Source organism: Lathyrus oleraceus, chromosome 5 (genome assembly GCF_024323335.1).
Source record: "Lathyrus oleraceus cultivar Zhongwan6 chromosome 5, CAAS_Psat_ZW6_1.0, whole genome shotgun sequence".
Taxonomy (NCBI): Eukaryota; Viridiplantae; Streptophyta; class Magnoliopsida; order Fabales; family Fabaceae; genus Lathyrus; species Lathyrus oleraceus.
In genome coordinates, this window is record NC_066583.1 from 595,814,548 (window position 1) to 595,822,406 (window position 7,859).

The window sequence follows — 7,859 nt, forward strand, 5'->3', positions numbered from 1 at the left end:
TATTGCCCCATAAGTAGTTCTATTTAGACGATTGAAACATTCTTTAACTAACGTGAAATACATTCAAACCTGTCTTTATCTGCACTGTATTTATTATTTCCTTTATTTACTGTTATTTTGCGACATCAATATCTCTTTTGTACCGCCTTAGATAAACATCGTAACAATAGTAATCGATAGATTGACGATTTGGTCTCTGTGGGATCGATATTCTTTTATATTACTCTGACGCGATTCGCGCACCTGCGAATAGAGCGATCAAGTTTTTGGCGCCGTTGCTGAGGACCAACTTCGTCAAATTTCGTACCCTGTTGTTACACCGCCTAGACTAAGGCATTATTAGCCGGTACATGCGAAGAACCCGTAGTACCGGAAATTTAGTAGATCCTTTAGCGGAACCCGAACGTTACACTCGTACACGCCTCTTACTCATCTGAATTTAAGAAAGTTATGGCCGAGAATCGCGACCGAAGACCTCTTAAGGAATTTGCCCAACCCTCTGACGAGGAACCTAGTTCTAGTATAGTAAACCCCCTCATTCCTGCCAACAATTTCGAACTAAAACCATCTTTACTGCAATTAGTGCAACAAAACCAATTCGTGGGTCTCGCTATTGAGAACCCAAATCAACATTTAAAAGTCTTTATCCAACTGGCTGACACCTTTAAATCCAACGGTGCTTCACCTGATGCGATTCGTTTAAGATTATTTCCTTTCTCCCTCAGGGATAAAGCATGTTCATGGTTAGATTCACTTCCAGCTAATTCAATAACTACCTGGGAAGACCTTAGGAGAGTATTCCTTGCTAGATATTTTCCCCCCAGTAAGACTGTTGTTCTTCGAAACCAAATAACTAGATTTACTCAAAACCAAGGAGAATCACTTTTTTAAGCTTGGGAGAGATATAAAGAGCTGTTAGAGTCTGCCCACACCATGGCCTAGAACAATGGCTGATCGTTCATACCCTCTACAATGGACTCCATTATAACACAAAGATGAGCATCGACGCTGACGCTGGTGGCGTGCTGATGAACAAACCTTACCCTGAAGCTTGTGACCTAATTGAGGATATGGCCCAAAACCATTACCAATGGGGAACTGAACGAGCATCAATAGAGAAAAAGGAGACCCAAGGTGGAATACATGAGATAAGCTCTATAGACATGATGCAGGAGAAAATGGACGCTTTAGCCCTTAAGGTCGAACATATTTCTACAAACACTAACACCGCAGCGGTAGTCCACACAGAGTGTGAACTTTGTGGATCTAAAGGACACGAATCGGCGGAATGTAACCTTTTGAACGACCTAAACACCAACCAAGTGAATTACGCCCAAGGTAACCCATTTTCAAACACTTACAACCCTGGATGGAAGAATCACCCGAATTTTTCCTATAAAAATCAGAACCCTATCCAAAATTATGCACCTCGGAGACCACAAGGTTATCAAGTCCAAAAATCAAATCAACCTATGCAAGTTGTGCTCCAGAAGTATAACCTTGAGAAGATCATGGAGAACTTTATATCAGGCCAGACTCAGCAAAATAAAGAATTCCTAAACCAGAACATTCACGTAAACAAACTGATAACGCAGTTAGGGACCAAGGTTGATCAGATAATCACTCACAACAAGATGCTTGAAACCCAGATCTCACAGGTAGCACAAAACCAAGCCCCACAAACTACACCTGGAGGACAATTCCCTGGACATCCTCAACTCAACCCTCGAGGGCAAGCTAACGCTATCTCATTATGAAGTGGGACCGCTTTCGAAGGGCCTCATAACCCAGCAATGAGCGAGTCTAAAGCTTCTAAAGAAAATATACCTACAAACCAAGGAGAAGAACCAGTGGAACCCGAAAAACAAACTGACCAAGAAGGAGAAGCCAAGGATAAAACTTACAAACCACCACCCCTGTACAAACCACCAATCCCATATCCGCAAAGACTTAAACAAACCAAAATCAATAACCAATACCAAAAGTTTATAAAAGTAATAGAGAAGCTTCATGTAGAGATTCCTTTCACCGAAGCCATCACCCAAATTCCACCTTACGCCAAATTTCTCGAAGACATCTTAACCAACAAGTGTAGGCTTGACGATCCCAAAGCGTTAGAATGCAATTTTATTTCCGAGAATAAACTTGCTAAGAAGGAGAAAGACCCTGGGAGTTTTTCTATACCTTGCATTCTAGGGAGTCATGTGATCGACAAATCTTTCCTAGACTTAGGCGCTAGTGTGAGTTTAATGCCCTTAGCTGTGTGTAAAAGGTTAAACTTAGGAGAATTACAACCAGCTAAGATGTCCCTCCAATTAGACGATAGGTTTGTTAAGTACCCTGTAGGCATTTTAGAAGACATCCCAGTTAGGATCGGTCAACTTTATATCCCAACAGACTTTGTGGTCATGGATATCAAGGAAGACGACGATATCCCTATCCTTTTAGGTAGACCATTCTTATCAACAGTCGGAGCTATAATAGATGTTAAAAGAGGAAAGTTAACTTTCGAAGTAGGGGATGAAAAGATAGAGTTTATTCTTTCAAAGTTCCTGATGGAACCAATCATAGGAAACGCATGTTACGCGATCGATATTATAGATGAATGTATAAGGGAATTTGATCAAGAAGAACCTGTGATCGAACCATTTTCAAACCCGAATGAAAAGGATGACGAGCTAGTGGAAATGGAACCTCACACTAAAAAATGTTTGGATCTTACTCCAGACCTTTCACCAAATTCTCAAAAACCAGCTCAAGAACTTAAGGAACTGCCCAAGAACCTGAGATACGAGTTTTTGGATAAAGAAATGAACCGCCCAGTAATACTTAGTGCCACCTTAAACCAAGACGAGACAAACCAAATCTTGAATGTTTTACGAAGATACCCCTCTACCTTAGGATACAACATCTCTGATTTAAAAGGTATAAGCCCATCCGTGTGTATGCACAGGATCTCGCTAGAGGAAGATTCAAAACCTTCCAGAGAACATCAGAGAAGAATCAACCCTATAATGAGCGAGGTGGTAAAGAAGGAAGTCCTTAAACTGCTAGAATCTGGTATAATCTATCAGATCTACGATAGTAAATGGGTAAGTCTTGTACATGTGGTACCCAAAAAGGGAGGCATCACAGTCGTGCAGAACGAGAAGGGAGAGCATGTAGCTAAACGTATAGAAGGCGGATGGCGTATGTGCATAGACTATAGGAAACTCAATAAGGCAACTAGGAAAGACCATTTCCCCCTTACATTCATAGATCAAATTCTTGAGCGTCTTGCCAGACACTCTTACTTTTGTTATCTGGATGGATATTCTGGATTTTTCCAAATACCCATACACCCCGAGGATCAAGAGAAAAAACTTTCACTTGTCCTTACGGAACGTTTGCTTACAGACGAATGCCTTTTGGACTCTGTAATGTGCCAGCTAGTTTCCAACGTTGTTTGATGTCAATCTTCGCAGATTATCTCGATGGAATTATGGAAGTATTTATGGACGATTTCTCGGTATGTGGGTTCGACTTTGAGAATTGCCACAATAATCTTGAGAAAATCCTAGAGAGATGCGTAGAAGTTAACCTTGTATTAAACTGGGAGAAGTGTCACTTTATGGTTAAAGAAGGCATAGTGTTAGGACATATAATATCTGAAAGAGGCATTGAGGTCGACAAAGCAAAGATAGAAGTGATAGAAAACCTTAACCCTCCTAAGATTGTTAGAGAAGTCCGAAGTTTTCTTGGACACGCCGGTTTTTACCAACGCTTTGTCAAAGATTTCTTTAAAATAACAAAACCCCTGACTGGCCTTCTGATGAAAGACGTTGAATTCATTTTCGATGAAAAACGTATCGAAGCCTTTAATCGTTTAAAACAAGCACTAATTTCAGCACCCATTTTACAAACTCTGGATTGGACTCAACCCTTTGAAATAATGTGTGATGCTAGCGATTTCGCTATATGATCTATTTTAGGGAAAAGAAAAGATAATAAATTACATGTAATATATTACGCTAGTTGAACCTTGGATGCCGCTCAACTAAATTATACAACAACAGAGAAGGAACTCCTAGCTGTAGTTTTCGCAATTGATAAATTTAGGTCTTATCTTGTTGGATCTAAGATTATAGTCTATATAGACAATGCAGCTTTCAGTTACCTTCTAAGCAAAAAGGATGTGAAACCTAGATTACTCAGATGGATCCTTTTTCTACAAGAGTTCGACTTAGATATTCGAGACAAAAAAGGAACAGAAAACGTAGTTGCTGACCATCTTTCCAAACTAGAGGATTTGAAGCCAGACCATTTACCTATAGATGATGATTTCACCTATGACAGATTGATAGCTAAGTTAGATACCGTTCCCCTTGAACCTGATAGAGATAACTTTGGGACAGTTTCAGAAATTAGCAGAGTACCATGGTACGCTGATTTTGTGAATTATCTAGCCGCTGATACCATACCACCTGACCTCAATTATCAACAAAAGAAGAAGTTCTTTAAAGATATAAGACATTTCTATTGGGACGAACCACTCCTTTTTAAAAGAGGAACATATAACATCTTTTGACGTTGCATCCCGGATGAAGAAGTTAGAAATATCATAGAGCATTGTCACTCTTCACCCTATGGTGGACATTCAAGCACATCCAAGACATACGCTAAGATCCTTCAAGCTGGTCTTTATTGGCCAACACTATGGTGTGATGTCCATACACTACGCCAAAAACTAGAATAGACAGCGCACCTTAGAGGGCGCTTTCTTAAAGAAGCGCACTCTAAAGTGAAGAGAAAAATAAGGAGGAATAGACAGCGCACTTTAGAGGGCGCTTTTGTAACAAAGCACCCTCTAAAGTGAAGCGAAAAAATAATGAGGAAATGGAGGGACACCAATAGAGGGCGCGTTTATGAAAGCACCCTCTAAGGGTACCCTTAGAGGGCGCTTTTAAAAAAGCGCTATCTAAGTCCATGTACATTTTCAGTTTATAAGGCGCTTTTGGAAAGCCTTAGAGAGCGCTTTTTTAAAGAAGCGCACTCTAAAGTGAAGAGAAAAATAAGGAGGAATAGACAGCGCACTTTAGAGGGCGCTTTTGTAACAAAGCGCCCTCTAAAGTGAAGCGAAAAAATAATGAGGAAATGGAGGGACACCAATAGAGGGCGCGTTTTTGAAAGCGCCCTCTAAGGGTACCCTTAGAGGGCGCTTTTAAAAAAGCGCTCTCTAAGTCCATGTACATTTCCAGTTTATAAAGCGCTTTTGGAAAGCCTTAGAGAGCGCTTTTAGAAGCGCCCTCTTAGGCCCCCTTTAGAGGGCGCTTTTTTTACACAAGCACCCTCTAAGGTCCCCTTTATTAAACATTAAAATTATAATATATATACTGCATGTCTCTTTATTTTCCCTCTCTATATGTTATTCGGTTTACGTAACTGGGTTTTCTCTCTACTGCGATTACTCTCTACTGCGATTACTCTCGTCCTTCGTTCGTTCTCCCTCCCTCACCGTCGTCGTCGCCGTCGCCTTTTTCTGCTGCTGCGTTCACGTTCACTGAGTTATCTGCGTCCACCGTCGCTGTTCACTTTCTTCTCCATCGTTACCGTCACCTTGAAGGTATTTCTCTTCTCCATCGTTACCGTTCACTTTCTTCAGGTGTTTGATTAGGGCATTTTCTAAACTGAGTTTTACATTTTGTGCATTATGTTGATTAATGTTGTTTAGGGCAAACGAGCACAATATGGTGTTCATGAGCACCTTGTTGTAAGGTTTTTTTATTTCTGATTGAAAACTGATGTCATTTGGAGTGTGTTTGAGCTTGTGCTTGGAAGTTTGATGATTATGGATGCAAGTTTGTTCATGTTCCAAACACCATAAGTTTGCATTGGTCTTTTGTATGTAGTAGGTGTGTGTGAGTTTGTATTCAATAATGATGAAAAAAAAAGAGAGTTTAGATTGTTGTAACATGAGAGAAATGGAAGGTATATGAATGTGTTTTTTGTGTAGCTTCACGAATATGGTCATTGTCTTACTTGGGTCTTATTGAATCATTTCTATATTACAGATAAAATGGCTAACCAAGACGATACCCATGACGCGAGTGGATCACGTAACAATGTTGAAAAAGAAATCAAACGAGGATTGACTGTTATGAAGTTAATCATTCGTGCAAGAGACAAGGGTGAAAAATTCGAAGTACATTGGAGTGCTGAAGACCAACTAATTGAGCCTAACGGTTCAATGTTGGCAAGTTACATTGGTTCCCTTGTTCAACAACATATTCCGATTACATGTGATAATTGGAGAAGTCCGGAATTGAAGGTTGGCAAAGAAAAAATATGGTCCGAGATACAGGTACTTACCATATATTATTATATGTTTTTTTTGTTGACTATTTGTTGACCATATATTGTTATAATATTACTTATAATAACACACTCCATTTGTATGTTTTTTAGAGATCCTTTCACATCGATGAAAGCCGGCAAAAATATTGTATTCAATTGGCCAGAAAAAGACTCCGAGGATTTCGATCCTTTTTGTCCAACAAATTTCTCAAGGATGAGGAAGGAAACTTTGTTGAAGCAGAACGGCCAATGAAGTATGCAGAGATTATTTCAGCCGAAGAATGGGATAACTTTGTCGCCAAACGAAGAAACGAAAAATTCCATGTAATGTCTATTAATTATGGTATTATACAATTGTTAAGTTACTTGGTTCTAATATGCCTTAAACTTTTTTATCCAGGAAGTAAGCGACAAAAATCGGAAAAGGGCATCAAAACCCGCGTATCCGTACAAAAAAGGGCGTACAGGATATGCACGGTTACAACAAAGAATTGTGAGTATATTCAAATGCTATGAGCTTATACATTGTCACAATATGTTATAATTGATGATCTTATAATCTGATTCAATTTGTAGCTAGCCGAGGAGAAAAGTGACGCAACATCTCTTCCGGAGCACGTATTGTGGAAGGCTGCTCGAGTTGGGAAGGATGGGGCTGTCGTTGAAGCAGTTCAAAATGTTTATGACGAATGTGTAAGTATATGAAACATTATTTCTTTAATTATATCGAAAATTTTGTTAGACATATAATTCATTTTTAATCTCCTCTAATAATATTTCAGGAGACTTTATCCCAAACCTTACCTTCAACCGAGGTCCAGGATTGCAGGAGCGTACTTAGTCGAGTACTAAATGTTCCTGAGTACTCCGGTCGTGTTAGGGGTAAGGGTTTTGGTGTGACTCCGTCGTCATTTTATAAAAAACCAAAAACAAAAAATCCTACCAACAAAGAGGTGATGGACACCTTGGCGGAGTTAAGGGCACAAGTACTCGAACTGCAAAAGGAGAATGCAAGGTATAGAGAGGAAAGGTGCGGTTCCGAGGCAAAAGATACTAGTGACCGAGCTAGTATCAATTGTCAACCGAAATTTCCCGAGGTAATTATATATGTTATTATGAAATTAAAATAGCACTTTTTTACTTGACACATATACACGTTAACAATAACATTTATTATTGGTTTAGGGCATTACACCTTGTCAGCTGTATCTATCGTCACCAACTTATCGCATGGTTGGCAAGGTAAAAGTGCACAACACTTCGGGTGAATTACTTCACCATAATCCCCTCCCGGTGGGATATATGAAAGTTTCGGTTGACCTTGTATTAGATACCGACGCGCTTCTACCATTACCTGACGTTGTTTCAGAGACAACGTTGATGCGAGATGCAGTCGGATCCTTTGTTGGATGGCCGTCAGATCTAATTTTCCCAGATGCCGAGGTATATATGTTCTAAATGATTATGAATATTTAGTATTCACATTTCAATTCATCTACAATTATGATATTTAATCAATCCTTATT

General features: G+C 39.5%; 1 non-coding gene across 1 annotated transcript; it reads right to left on the reverse strand.

Moving 5' to 3' along the window:
- Positions 1-834: 834 nt before the first annotated feature.
- On the reverse strand, positions 835-940 carry LOC127089530 (small nucleolar RNA R71). The gene has a single exon (XR_007791112.1). It is a non-coding gene; the product is annotated as a small nucleolar RNA R71 (small nucleolar RNA).
- Between the last annotated feature and the right edge of the window lie 6,919 nt (positions 941-7,859).